Below are 15,028 nucleotides of genomic sequence, written 5' to 3' on the forward strand. Positions count from 1 at the left end.
TTCCGAAAGACACATTTTAACACAAATAAACACTGAAAGTTGGGAAAGCAAGGGGCTGCTGCAACCTACGTGCGCCGCCGCCGGAAGCTGTCTAACACATTTCCCCGTACAATGCTGACCTAATGAATGATATTAAGTTCTTGTCTTTGACATTTGACAACATTTGAACTGCATTTTTGGTCATAATTGGCAATGAAATGGCCTTAAATATGTAGACATTCTTTGATCTTTAAATTCTTTTGGGTTATATTTATTTTTCAACACCTGCTCTTGACTTCATAATTTATTTTAAAAAAAGTGTATTAAGAGTATTAAGCTGGAATAATGACCCACAGCGTTCATTTGTAACCCTTGAATGGACCTGAATGGAACGAACAGATTGCAACAATGATACAATTCATTGGGCAGTCATGGGTAAATTGGGCAGTCATGGGTAAGCGGTTAGGGAGTCAGACTTGTATCCCAAAGGTTGCCGGTTCGACTCCCGACCTGCCAGGTTGGTGGGGGGGGAATCAACCAGTGCTCTCCCCCATCCTCCTCCATGACTGAGGTACCCTGAGCATGGTACCGTCCTGCCACACTGCTCCCCAGGGGCGCCACTGAGGGCTGCCCCTTTGCATGTGTAGCGGGTGGAATTGCATTCTATCACCCATTTCCCGAAATTTGCATTGATTGGAGGAGCGGGTTTGCTTGATTACGGGGCGGACTCCAACTTTCCATAATTAGACTGCAGTGAGACACAGAAGCCCTTTCGCTTCCTTCCGTTCCACCACTGACCGGGGGTTGTGTTGTTGATGTCGGGGAGGACACTCTAGCTGGTGCTTCTCGCTGTAAGCGAGTGCGTTGACTCGTACAGGTAAGGAGCATTCTTTTCGCTATAGGGCCTTGCATTTGGGGAGGGTTCTCCGATTTGCCTCTAATGTGCGCTCTCCTGTCGTGCAGTCTCTCCTGCTGTAATTGCTCGTGGCTCGGCTTGTGGCTGGAGCACTGAAGTCCTCCGAGTAGTGCGCGAAGCGTGTGCAAGGTAGGATAAGTGATCTTTTTATTACGCTGACAGTAGGCCGCTTTGTTACCTGTAAATATGGGTCAAACTCTGTCTTAATTATTTTTAGCTTCTGCTACGGAGATCTTTGCGCCATCACGATTCAGATTGAGGCTACGTGCGCAGTATAACCACTCGGTATGTAGCCTATACATGATGCTGGTAATCCCTATTGTTAAAATTTCTGTATCCGTCGGCCTAATTGTTATACCCCATGTTTACAGGGCGGGGAGTGACCAGCAACTAGGGTGACTCCGCGGCATCACAGGCTGCTGCTCTGTTTGGGAACATAGTCCCCTTTTGGGTTACTGCTTTCCACTGGCGCAACAGGTCGTGGGCTACTGTGGTCGGGTTCTATCGACGCAGCGCAGACCCCCAGCAATGCGCACTCTCACCTGCTGACTACCTGCACTCGCGGCAACACCGCTGACCGCATAGGCTATTTTGTGTTTAAGTTTTGATTTGATTTATTTTGTGGTTGCATAGGTGGCAATGTGCAACACCCCTATTTTGTGATTATTTTGTGGACGTGGGGTATTCGTGAGAGGCATACCCCTCACATGTTTCTGCTGTGTTATTTCTGTTGTCTTACCAAATTCAACTGAAGACATTCTGTTTTATTTGGTTTTTGTTTCTTTTTTTTTGTTTTCTATTAGTTGGGTTGATTAATTTTGTTGGACCTGACCTGACTGGGTCTTCTGAGGTCTGTTCCCTCAGATTGCAGCAGCCTAACTGCATTGGGGGGACTGGCTTCTCCAGTCCCAGTGGGTCTCTGTCTGTCTGTCTGTGTGTGTGTGGTGTGTGCGTGTGGTGTCTCTGTGTGTGTGTGAGCGTGTGTGTTCAGTGGTGGTTACTTAACATTGGTCTACTTTATCCTTTCAACCAGGGTGGCTGCACTCCTTCGGCGCAGTGTCTCCTCGAGCAGCATTGACATAGCAAAGTTAAGTAGAGTGGAATGCATTAGTCTGTACTAAATTGACATAGCCTATACACTGTACTCGATCCTGTGTCTCAAGCCCCTTTTCTCTCTTCTATATTTTGGACAGGTGTGGTTGGAGCGAGGCAACCGGCAGGCAGACCTTGGTGGTGGACCCCTCTTCACTTTCTTTGTTGTGCCGCACGACGGGTGTTTATCTTATTATTTTTGTGTGTTTTGTGTTTTTTTTATTATTCCTTCACGAGTGGTGTATATTCTGGGACTTCCTCTTCTCTCGCTCTACTGCCCGGTAAGCCTATGCCCCACCCCCAGTTAGTTTCATAACATTTGCACAGGCTTCTCTCTAGTGTGGCTATCAGGTTAGCATATTAGTGGAGTTGCAGCCGCCCTGAGTAGTTCCTTACAATAGTAGTGGAGCAATTGAAATTGTTATCTATTTTTATTGTGCTCAAGCAACTGTAACCCTTCCTGTTGAGGAGCGCCCTCACAGTTTGTAAAGTGGCTACCTGTGTTTATTGAGAAACTAAGAAAAAGAAAAGAGAGTGAATGAAAAATTGACCTGACAGAATTAATAAAAATTGGTCTTGTTTGAACCCTATGTCTCCTCCTTGAAGTGTGCACGAACCTGGGGATCTGTGAATATCTGTTGGGTAACAGGGGGTTAGTGGGTGTCCCGAGGTGACCCCCCCTCGGGTGGCGTAGTCGCAATTGGTAAAATTTCCTGGCCAATACTACACATGGGTGAGGCATAAATGCAATTTCGTTGTGTGTAGTGTGCAGTGTTCACTTGTGTGCTGTGGAGTGTTGTGTCACAATGACAATGGGAGTTGGAGTTTCCCAATGGGCTTTCACTTTCTTTCTTTCAATGGGGGTTAATTTTTGAAGTAAACCACAGTACAGAGAAAAGGTAACCCATTTTCCCATACAATACTGACCCAAGGAATGCAATGAACAATTTTTTGCCTTTTTTATCAACTTTTAAATGCGTTTCTGGACAAAAACTGCATTTTAAAAAAGCCCTATATAAATTAAACTGTCATTCTATTTTGGAGGGCCACAGCAGCAAGCAACCCATCCACACTAGTGTTTTGTAGGTGCATGACTACCTGAATAATGCACTATCCTGATCCAAGTGACCAGATTTGTAAAGTTTGTCAGCCATGAGTGTGTTTTACACTGGCATGTTTCTCTGTCCTGTACATTTGGCATGCCAAACAGTCTATGTCTGCAGACAAACGTGAAAGACACATCTTCATGTTCAGCTACAAATTACATGTGGAGGTTTTGCAATAAGAAAAAGGAAAGAATATATGCACACCACAGATGCTCCCTTTGTCTTGAGACACCTGACGAAGACCTTACAGGTCGAGACGTTGTGTCAGCTTTTCACACGTTAAATCACGACAAGGGAGCTTCTGTGGTGTGCGGATAGTCTTTCCTTTTTTCTTGTGTCTTCTTTCATGTCCTGCACCCACAGCAATTGCTTTTTTGGGATGTGCCTTTACCTCACATTTTTTGAAGGTTTTGCTAATAATTCTTAAAGAAGCCTATTTCTTGAACATCTGAATGATGATGGTGCACTAGTTGGTTATTAAGTGGAAGATATATTTTTGAAAATGAGATACTGTTTCAATCAGAAACTCAATAACATAATCAAATGTATACTTTAAATGAGCAATGAGAAGCACCCAATAAAACTTGAAAGAATGAAAAAAGACCATGTTTTTTCTACACATTTTGTGTATTTTAAGGCTGTTTTTGTCCAGGAACACGGTTTAAAGGTTGATGACAGTCCTTCACAAGTGCTTCATTGCATTTCTTGGTTCAGTATTTTATGGAAAATGGGTTAGCTTTTGTTCTCTTCGTGGCTTAATTAAAAAGTCAACCCACACTATGTCTTTTTTATAAAATATTATATGTTTAAATGTTGTCAAATGTCAAATTAACAACTTAATTTCATTCTTCAGGTCAGTATTGTATAGCAAAATGTGTTCATTTGTCTCTGTATATAGTTTACTTCAAAAGTTATGACCCATTCTGTATCATTGTTTCAATCTGTTCCAGTCAGGCGCATGATAGGGTTAACAATGGAGACTGTGGGTCCTCATTTCAGCCTAAACCCGATATAATACTCACATGTACACTGCAAATGATAAAGGAGGAGCCGGTGCTGGACTAAAGACAATACAATTCGATAGAATGAAAAGATACTTGAGCTTCAACATATTTTAGGCCATTTTATTGCCAATTATGACCCAAAATGCAGTTCAAATGTTGTGAAATGTCAAAGACAACAACTTCATATCATTCCTCAGGTCAATATTGTATGGGAAAATGTGTTAATTTGTCTCTGTATGTAGTTTACTTAAAAAGTTATGACCCATTCTGTATCATTGTTTCATTCAGTCAGGCGCATTAACCCTTTGAGGAGTAAGGAATTTCTAGAGGTTCTTCTAGATTTTTACTGGAACACTCTACAGCTCCTATAGACGTCTGTGTTAAAAATCTCGCAAAGACATTATGACATCATAATGAGAACTCAAAATTTGGGCAAAATTCTAATCACATATTTGTGATGGTACTCCTCAAAGGGTTAAAGGGTCAAAAATGGAGACTGGGGGTCATAATTTCAGCTTAATACCCTATTTAATACTAAAATTCACAGTGCAAATGATAAAGGAAATGCAGCTGGTGAAAGAAAGACAACAAAACTCAAAAGAATGAAAAGATAGTTGAGTGTCTACATATTTTGGGTCATTTTATTGATGTTTATGAGCAAATACGCTGTTTAAATGTTGTCAAAAGTCAAAAACAATAACTTAAATTCATTCCTCAGGTCAATATTGTATGGGAAAATATATTAATTTGTCTCTGTATGTACAGGTCCTTCTCAAATAATTAGCATATTGTGTTAAAGTTCATTTTTCCCCCATAATGTAATGATAAAAAAATAAACTTTCATATGTTTTACATTCATTGCACACCAACTGAAATATTTCAGGTCTTGTTTTGTTTTAATATTGATGATTTTGGCATACAACTCATGAAAACCCAAAATTTCCATCTCAATAAATTAGCATATCATGAAAAGGTTGTCTAAACAAGCCATTAACCTAATAATCTGAATTAACCAATTAACTCTAAACACTGGTAAAAGCTTCCTGAGGCTTTAAAAGTCTCAGCCTTGTTCATTACTCAAAACCGCAGTCATGGGTTAGACTGCTGACCTGACTGTGTTTAACATTGAAGTCAATGGCAGTGGCGTTGCATGAGGGTTATGAAAGCCCAGATATCATTGATGCTTAGCTGTCAGCTGTTTTTTGTTCTTTGATCTGGTGACCCACACTTCCCTCTTCATTATACTCCACAGATTTCCATACCAAGTTTTTCTATTTTTAAGAAAAAACAATTCTAATTTGCCAGACATGAAACCCCATTGAAAGTCAATGGAATGTTCTGTCTGGCAAGTTAGAATTGATTTTTCTTAGAAATGGAAAAACTTGGTATGGAAATCTATGGAGTTATGACCTATTCTCTGTCATTGTTTCAATCTGTTGGGTTCCTGTCAGGTGCATTAAATGGTTAAAAATGAAGGCCATGGGACATTATTTCAGCTTGGCACCTGGCAGATTCTGGAAGTAGACACTCTAAAGATAAAAAAAAATCAGGTGGCATAAAAAAAAGCCGGGGGGTGCGCGTGGACCCCCCTTTCCAACCCTACTAATACCGCCGTACATCAACCATACAATACCGTATTGGCCCAATATACAGTATAACACAGGGTTTTTTTACTCTAAGCACCTTGAAAAGGGAGGTCGTCTCATATTCAAGAAATAAGCCAAAATAGCTGAAAAAACAGTCTTTTAACTGAACCTGAATGATTCAGCCATCATTTCTCACAACAATACCACAACACTCAATAATGAAGAACTGAGGAAATTGTTCTGTCCACATTATATTTGTAGATTCTATCCTTGTTGTGTTATGAATGGTAATCGATGTACCATATATCTGTTGTCAATGTCAATGTGGTGCTTATAGACAGCGTGTGCTTGCTTTTACTTGCCTTCCATTTAGAGGTCACATGTGCTGATACACACACACACACACACACACACACGTACACGCACACGCACACGCACACACACACACACACACACACACACACACACACACACACACAATATAGTTCAAGTCAATTGTCAGTTTTCAAGTCCTTTCATCCAAAAGGCTGGGCCATAACACAGCTTCTCACAGAAAGTTCTACAGAAAGTTTTTATTGTTCTGAAATAAAGTCAATTGTACAGCAATTGTACAGCTCAATTCAAGTTATTTGCTTTAGCTCCGTCTCCACAAAGCCAGAACTATGAACAAACATGTATTGAATTCATGTAGTAGAATGGAGAGCCAGAGAGGGCTGTCTGTGTGCTTTTGTCTGTGTATGTGTACATGCACATGTCTGTTTGTGCATGTGTGGGTATGTGTGCACAAATGGATGTGTGTGTGTGTGTGTGTGTGTGTGTGTGTGTGTGTGTGTGTGTGTGTGTGTGTGTGTGTGTGTGTGTGTGTGTGTGTGTGTGTGTGTGTGTGTGTCTTTATATGTGAATGTGAAGATGCGTGTTGATATCTGGCTCTGTGTGTTTGTAGAAGCATTGGTGCTGTTGAGTACACACAGTGCAGTCCAGGGCCGGTTTTTAGCATAGGCCGGCTAGGCGGTCGCCTAGAGCGCCATGTGAAGAAGGAGCGCCGAAATGGCGCTCTCCTATGCGTAATTTTGCGATATGAAGTTTTTTTATGAAGTCGCAATCAACAAAGAGTGGCGAAAGCGCTCCTCACGGCAAAGCGCCCCTCAGCCAATAGTAATATCTCTTCCAACTGTCTCTGGGAAGTCTGTGAACCAATAAACAGACAGTTCTGAGAAAGGGGGAGGGACGAGTGACAGCTTGCGATCTATTTTGAATTTGGAGACTCACTCGAGAGACAGAGGGGGCAAGCGCAAACAGTAGTGCTGCTCTGCTGGATGGAGATTATTATGTTCTCATTAAACCACTCATTGCATGATGCAGGAGTTTCAGAGGGTGTTTTGGAACTATGTGATTTAATCAGCAACCGTTTGTGATTATGGAAAGCCTAATAGTTATGAGGTTACTATTTGGAATTGGAGAGAAAAAGAGCTTTGTTTTTGATCAGAGAAATCGCTAGTTAGCATGCTAACATTAGCCAAGTATGAAGCAATGAAATCCAGTAAAGTAGCTGTTAGTTCACTACTCACTAACACCCACCTGATATCATAATACTTGCTTAGGTTGACAAGCAATGTAAAGTAAGACTGGTGCAATGTTTAAAACAATTTTAGCTGCCATATCTCCTTCCATCCACATGAATTACCTGCTTGTTGTAAGCTTAAAAAAACATTAATTTCCAGACCAGAATGACATAGCCTACATTAATCATGTAACAGAACCATGCACAGCAGACAAGTGAGGCTATTTACTATATTTTGTATATTATGAAATTCAATAGCGTGACAGCTCTTCTCCCTTTCTCTCACCCTGTCCCTCCAAACACATCTAGCCCCCTTCTCATTCTCCTACTCACAAATGCACCACTATTTTTCCAGTCCAGAAATGAAATTGGTTTGGAAGACAGCACAAATGTGTAGCTTATTAAAATTGTTATGCTGCCATGCTTTGTGATGCTGTAGATAATGTAGATCAATGCAGACCTCCTTGGTAGGCTTATTGTCTACACATGCATTTTACATGCAAATGTACTGTATCACTCTCCTGGCATTTCAATTTCACGTTACAATTCAAACACATTGATAACCTCCCTCTCATCTGGTTTTGGGGGCCGCACCACCATCACATCCACATTCACATCCACAGTGAAGCAACTTTCATGCGACTCAATCTGATGTGTTGGTCGCCTGTCAAAAAGAACCACAAATCCATTTGATGAAAAACGGTTATTGTTCTTGATGCTATTTAGTTAAGCTTACTATGATATTAGTCTTGTGTTCTGTGAGGTATAAGAAAGTTTTTTTTTTCTTTCAAAGGTAAGGGGGGGGGGGGGGGGGACAGTTTCCCAGCTGTCAGCCTAGCCACAACAACTTTTGAGGGACTGTTTTTCATTCACCATCCCAATTGCAAATGAGAAAAAGACTCTACAACTGAGCTTTTGCAAGATATTGAAATATAATGCTGTTGTCAGTGATGTCACCATGACGAGAAGCAAGTGGAGGAGGCAAGTGGAGGAGGCAAGGTCGCATATTGCAACGCACTCTTTATCTACCGTTAAAGCAGCTGAATCAACCACATCTATGGACAGACAACTGGTGACAAGTAACATTAGATAACTAATTGTTTTTCCATCACTTACACTAAATTGGATTGACAAATTCATATTTATTTTTATTGTGAGCGTAATAATTTAATACGTATAGCCATTCAGGGTACAAAAGGGACAGCTGTCACGGGCCCGGGGACAGAGGGGGCCCAAAATTGGGTTCTCTTCTCATTACATTATGTATTGGGTGGGAGGCCATTTCAGATGACTTTGTCCTCGGCCCAGCCAAAGCTGTTGTGTTGGCTGTAGCCTTCGGCAGGGGGGCTAAAGCATTTTCATGATTCTCTTTGTAGGAATGCAGACTAATGGCTGACCCAAGGAAATAAAAGTACTTTGCTACGACAGTAAGGCTGCCTCACGACGAACACGGCTTTAGGGGTGTCTTGTTAAGACAGTAAGACTGCCTCAGGATGAACTCCCAAGGCAGGCTTTAGGAGTGTTTTGTGTCTGGACAGAGATCAAAGACCATATGCCTATTCCCTCGTTTTAGGTGAAACTATTTAAGTGGACTTATATTTATAGTGTAAAGACAGGCGGTGTCAATGCACACAACCATGGGCCATGCATGGCACCGATGGCAAAGCCTTAATAGAAGATCTCCACAGCTACACAAACGACACATATGGCACTTGATAAACAATCACTGCATCAAACAATAGGCCTATCTACATGAATTACATTCCAACCAATTCATACTGTGTTTGCATGACCAAAAATTAACCTCCTAAGACACTTCCCCTTTCATAAATTAGCTGTTGTCAGAATGGCAACGACCAAGTCGTAATGTATTACTAAACGCCATAGTGGTGTAATAGTACTATGGTAGTTACATTTTTTCAGTGACTTTTACCGTGTCGGACGGTGACTAGTCTACACAAATGAAATAAGTAGGCTGAAATTTCAACATCCAATTCTCATGCTGCTATTGGGAACTTTGTTGAACATATCACAGCCTGTGCGAATTCCAATAAGGCCTGTGTTCCCACTCCCCCCTAATATTAAAGGGGTATGCCACTATATTTGGGCTGAATACGGTTAAAATCGTTGCCCTGGGTTTATAAAGGTGGTAAAGTGTCTTATTTTTCATGTTAGGCGTTGTCTTGTTTTAAGGAGGGAGTAAGTATCTAAGCTAGTGAGAGTCAATGGATCACACATGCTACAGTGATCCATTGACTTTCACTTGCTTAGCTGCATACTCCCTCTTTTAACTTGTCTAAAGCAAGACTACGCTTAACATGAAAAATAAGACACTTTACCACCTTTATAAACCCCACGCAAAGCCCCAAAATACTGGCATACCCCTTTAACACCGGTCAGACATTCATGACACAGAAGGTAGGCACGATGATCCATAAGAGCTCCCCGGGGGTACAGCAGGCATTTTATGGGCCTCTCTCCATTTACAGTGAATTATAGAGGGGCTTTACTGTGAGCAGAAACAAATAAATGTAATAATAAAAAAAAAACATAGCGCTCCGCTGGTGTTAAACGGCATTTGCTCTGTAAAACACCCTTCCCCACTGTGTCTGGACGGTGGATTTGTATGTAGGACGATTTAATATCCTCCAAAAGAAGCTTATTATTCCTGGAGTAAGAGCACACGATGGCAAGAGCTTTGTGAACAGCTCAGCAAGTGCGGTGCGGTGGCATAATTTCTGCTGATGGAGCAGGTTTCGTGAAATTACACAGTATTAGCCCATGGGCTATTCTCCATCAGCTGACGCTGACCACTTTCTCCAACACTCCCCTCCCCTCCGCATAACATGGCGCGGCTCAAGGTTTGTCACTGGGCATTTTAAATAGGCCTGAAACTTTATTAAGGTGGGGATAGCTAATTACGCTAATGAATAGTTCTAATGGAATTATATTGCTGTTTTAGGCTTCCAGGTGTTGTTCTGTCTGAGGCTAAACAATGGCAATGCTGATTAACATTATAATTAAGAGTGTTTGTTTTCAAACAAAGAGCAGAGTCAAGGCAAAGTCAAAGAAAAGTCAGCAGTGGTGACCTCAATACTGGCATGTTAATAATGAATTGCTTGTCGCCAGAATAGCCGTGTTTCAAAAAAGGAGGCTGCGCCTAGCCAGTCTGTGCCCTCCTAGTGACACAACACCTTCAGCATTGCTACTAGTCAGGTCAAGAGCAATGCAAGTTCTTTCTGAGCTTCCGAAAAATCGGGAACTCCTCCCACTTTGTCAGGAAGCAAACAGCCACTAGCAAACAAAGGGAGGCGGGTAAACCATGCCGTTTGGGAAATGTTCATTGTTATGCTCTTGGTCAGACCAAGTCTCGAAGTCGATAATAATCAGGCCTGACCTTGCATACTTTATGCGTTTGGGCGTGTGCCTTCTTCAGTGCACACACTGAAACATGTTTGTACAATAAAAATTCACAGCATGCAAGGTGCAGCCTCCTTTTTTGAAACATTGAGTTGAACATTTACGCCAGCACCCTCACAGTTTTAGTATTTAAGTAAGAGTGATGCCTGCTCCACGCTGAACAATTGGCCAGAATAGCCATCTCATCTAGTAGCTGTGCTGAATGCTTGGGTGTTAGTGATATGTTTTGTTAGTAGTTGCTAGGTTGTGTTTGTTGCCTAGGTAATTGTCCAATCATAACACATTTAATGTGCCAAAATTCCACTGCCGTTTAGCACTATACAAGCAATATGAATTACTTTCACTTTCAAGAGCTTTCATTTCTATCCTCTTATGATTGTTATATTTTTAAGTTTAATTGGGCTGCACCAATATATATATATATATTTTACATTTCTAAGCCATTTCTTATGAACCCTTTGTCTTATATCTATACAGCATTATCACATCATCATAACGAGTAATACTGTATAACATGCTGAGCAAAGGTCAGTTAGTGAATCCTGGGCTGTTTTTGGGCATTTTGACCTTTGGATGTGGCAATATTATTTATGGGCCGAGTTGTTTCTTGTCATGGTACAGAACATTGGTGTTTCACACCACTTAACAGCGAAAATGTAGAGGCAGCAAGCAGGTCCATAGAAAAAAGACTCTCGCTGACGTTCAGTTTAGAAATGTATTTAATAATGAAGGCATGTCAGCTGCAATATACATGTATATCCCATTGGTTTCTCAGCAGATCATATGATTTTTGCACAAGAATGTGAGCATGGCCTAGGTATTACTGGCATTTTAATGTCAAGCTATTAAAGGTCAAATATTTCTGTGTGTAAATATTATTTCTGTACTCTGAAATACCAAAGGTATGGAAAGGAATGCTCTTAAACATTTAGTACAGTGCTGGAAGGTTGGAAAAGCCCGGATAAATGGGCTGGTAGTTCACATACAATACAACCGCACCAAAATGGTTGAATAGCTGAATAGCAACTCTAGGAAAATAAATACATAAATAATACAATACAGACAGGTTTGGGGGAACAGAATATTGGAATGCTATGTGCATTTAAGAAAACTTAAAGGGCTAAATATATTGGTGAAATGAGCCTTGATTAGATAAGATCAGATGAGATTAATTAAGGGCAGAGTGTTAAATAACTCATATGTGTGGAGGGAGGGAAGTGGAGGGAAGCACAGCAAAAGCACATGTTATAAATTATATTGCACCGGGATGATTGGATATTAACATTGAACCCTCTGGAAATGATGGAAACAGCAATGACTTTCTATTAACTGTTTGGCAATACTGAATGTGACTGTATGAGTGATATTTCAACAGAGGTGAGCTGCAGTGAGCTGTAACTGTGGAAACACACTGTCGGTATTGGAACGCGTGGAAAGATGCGGAAGTAATTTACTTTGTATGGGAGAGCAGGCGGCAGAAGCGTTAAAAGCAGCAAACATGTTTCTAGAGGCAAGGCGTCAAAAGCGTCAAAAACCGAGGGCTTCAAAAGTTGAACTTCATCTAAAAATATGTAATGAGCTCGGCGGCAGCCAATGGAATGTTCACATTTTTCTAAACACGAGCTTCGGTTGGTCGAGGTTCCTGGCTGAACGCTTCAGGTTGAATCGTTTGCCGCGTCCAACGCCCCTGACCAGTGCTTTCCAGGTGGGAGTCATCAGCGTTTTAGCTCTTTCAACGCCCGCGGTGTGATGGCGGCATAAGTGTATGGTGGCATCACTGCTGCCCAAGAAAGGAGATATTGGTTTCTGTGTTACAGTAATCAAAGTAAGGGGCTGCCTATGTTGTCCTGTGATTGTGAGGAGAGAAATTAGGCAAGTCTTCCCACCTGTATTGCCAGATTGGGCGGTTCTCTGCTCAAATGGGTTGCTTTGGATGACCATCTGCTGGTAGAAAAAGGGTGTTGGGCCCGTTTTTCTGAACCTTTAGTGCACTAGTGCCAATATTTGAGCTTTTTTTCGGCAGAGAATTGTCAGTCAAATCTGGCAACCCTTCGGTCTATTCCCAGAGCAATACAGCCTTGCAATTGAGCCACTGTTAAATAATAATAATAATACATAGGCCTACGTTTTATAAAGCGCTTTATGATACTCAAAGTCACTTTACAAATAAGAAAACATGTACAGTAGACAATACAAACATATGGGGGAAAAAACAGGACAATGAGAGACAACATAGAACAACAACAACAACAATGGATCAGGGAGGAGGGCAGCGGTGGTGATTGGGTAGGCCTACTGCAATGCCCAATAGTATTTGTGGTATCCTGAGATCCTACAGGGACCACCTTTTGTGTTATTGATGATGTAACCACTTTATTGTGGGTAGAATCATTCTCTCTCTCTCTCTCTCTCTCTCTCTCTCTCTCTCTCTCTCTCTCTCTCTCTCTCTCTCTCTCTCTCTCTCTCACACACACGCACACGCACACACACACAAGCCATCAGTACAGGAAATGGACTGTCCAGGCAACAAGCCGCTCTGGAAATGCCTGACTGAGAGCACAATGGTTCTCTACCTCTCACATGCGCACAACACACGCACGCACACACACACACACACCTACTTTAAGGTGCTTCAGGGGTACTTCAGTGGCAAGGGAGAGTCAGTCTGACTTTGCACATGTCGCACACAACAGCAGTCTGTACAGGCCTACCTGGCTGCCATTATAAATTAAATTAATAATCCTGCAACCCCCGCTGTGCAGCATCCCCGAAGAGGGAGAATGTTTCACACCATCTGTGTGTGTGTGTGATCGTGTGTGTGTGTGTGTGTGTGTGATCGTGTGTGCGTGCAAGCGCACACATGTGTTTACTTTACAGTGCAGTTCTCAATAAATGGAAGCTGTCTTGTGGTCCTTTCATGCTCTGTTCTCGTGTTGTGTGGCCTTGCTGGCAGGGTAGCACACTGTATGGATGGACACACACAGAGTTGAGTGGTGGACAGATAAATGGACGGACGACTGACACTGACTGAGACAATCGGGAGGTAGAAAGATAGACAGGGAGAAAGAGAAGAGGTGGGATCGAGGGAGAGGAGTGCATGATAAAGACAGGAGCTATAGAAGAATAAAAAAGAGAAGTGGAATGTAATAACCCTAGCACTCAAGAAATCCCTCAGATCCCACCCCAGGAGTGTGTGTGTGTGTGTGTGTGTGTGCGTGTGTATGTGTGTGTGCAGGGCTGCCGACGGAGGGGGACAAAGGGGTATGTTGTGGGGGGCCCAGGGAGATAGAAGGCCCAGAGTTGGGTCCCCATTCGTATGTATTGGGTAGGGGGCCCTTTCAGATGACTTTGTCCCGGGCCCAGCAAAAGCTGTCAGCAGCCGCGTGCGTGTGTGTGTGTGCGTGATGTGTTTTCAAGGGCTGTGTGCGGGTTCAGCCTCCAATCTGTTAGGTCACCATCATGCTGTGCAGCGGCCTTCCTGCAGAGCTGACATCCTCCTCCCACACACACACACACACACACACACACACACACACACACACACACACACTCTTCGTGCCTGACATCAAGAGACACAACACCAAAGAAACTGAATTTACCTTGCCTACAGAAAGCCACACACTGCTTTATTAATGAAGTACAATACGGTATAGGGCATATGAAAGGCACTGTGATTACCTCTACAGCAGACCACTGAGCAGTGATGAGGAAACGGAGTGTTCTAGAACCCTTACCACATTCCGGAATGTCTAATATCTGGCCTCAGGCTGTAGAATATAGAATGTCTGGCCGTCCTCACACTGGAGACTACATGATGTCTGACCTGGGGCTTCATAATGTATAAAGCCTGGCAGTACTCTACTCCCCTGCAGTACAATTGGTGTCAGAAGTGGGACGGCTTACCTTGAGGCTATCGGAGGTGCGCCCCATAGTGTGTAAGCTGTATTGCCATGTAAGGCTATTTAATTATAGTGGATAATGTCCACAGTGTTGTTCAAAAGAGCGCGGAAAAAAAGGAAGCTTGATTTTTTTTTCATTTTGGTATAGTTTTTCAGGCAATTGAATGTCCTACAATATTCAGATCGGTCAATAACATTCAGATGCGGAGCAAAACAACAAACCCAACTTATTAATTACCTGAATAACACATTTTATGTAAATTCAGGCCGACCAGAGGGATTTATTACCAAAACCATAGCAACACAAATCAATCCTAGACTAGAGACGCAACAGGCAGCACTCCCAAACAGAGATCCTCTTGCGAGCAACATGGAACAAGCAGCTATTAACCCATTTTAGCCTAAGTCCTTTTTGGGAAAAGGTGCCCTCTCCCTATTAAATCCTAAATATGTCAGCCTACGAAG

General features: G+C 42.2%; 1 long non-coding RNA gene across 1 annotated transcript; it reads left to right on the plus strand.

Moving 5' to 3' along the window:
* The first annotated feature begins 730 nt into the window (after positions 1-730).
* LOC134459061 (uncharacterized) lies at positions 731-1,863 on the plus strand. Its single transcript, XR_010036756.1, has 4 exons — positions 731-856; positions 943-1,024; positions 1,113-1,180; positions 1,267-1,863. It is a non-coding gene; the product is annotated as an uncharacterized LOC134459061 (long non-coding RNA).
* The last annotated feature ends 13,165 nt before the right edge of the window (positions 1,864-15,028 follow it).

The sequence above is a fragment of the Engraulis encrasicolus genome, chromosome 11 (genome assembly GCF_034702125.1).
Source record: "Engraulis encrasicolus isolate BLACKSEA-1 chromosome 11, IST_EnEncr_1.0, whole genome shotgun sequence".
NCBI lineage: Eukaryota > Metazoa > Chordata > Actinopteri > Clupeiformes > Engraulidae > Engraulis > Engraulis encrasicolus.